This window comes from Lactuca sativa, chromosome 6 (assembly GCF_002870075.4).
Source record: "Lactuca sativa cultivar Salinas chromosome 6, Lsat_Salinas_v11, whole genome shotgun sequence".
Lineage (NCBI taxonomy): Eukaryota > Viridiplantae > Streptophyta > Magnoliopsida > Asterales > Asteraceae > Lactuca > Lactuca sativa.
This window is the reverse complement of record NC_056628.2, coordinates 187755898-187756395: the sequence shown is the minus strand read 5'-3', so window position 1 is coordinate 187756395 and position 498 is coordinate 187755898.

Here is a 498-nt window from a genome sequence, read left to right as displayed (position 1 = left end):
ATTAAACACATTTTCTCTCTCTATAAAACCGCCCTCTTGTATAATAAAACCGCTAGTACTTTTTTACTTGATTTAGAAAATGAATCGCGTGATGCCACATGGACCAATCAGACTGCTAGCTGTTTAAATTATGATTATCCTAAATCTTTTGTTGGTTTTGACGATAATATCCTATAGATCACTGACACGTGTGAGCTTTTGCTGGCACAAAGCTCGACTTTTCATTTTTGAAGGGTATTGCTCCTTTTTTGTTTTGAGGGTTTCGAGATTTTGTGTTCATACTATTTTGCCCTATCAGGGTGTTGAACTTTAATATCTTTCTTAATCAGACACCTTCAATTTCTTGTTTTGGTATAAAGGCCCCTTATATTTAAGTCAAAACAAGAAATATAAGTTAGGCTTCTATTCCAACAGTATTTGATGTTGTCTATTTTTTTTTTTATGTTGAGGGTTCAAGTACCACAATTCACATAAGTTGAATACTTTAAAAGTAGTTTA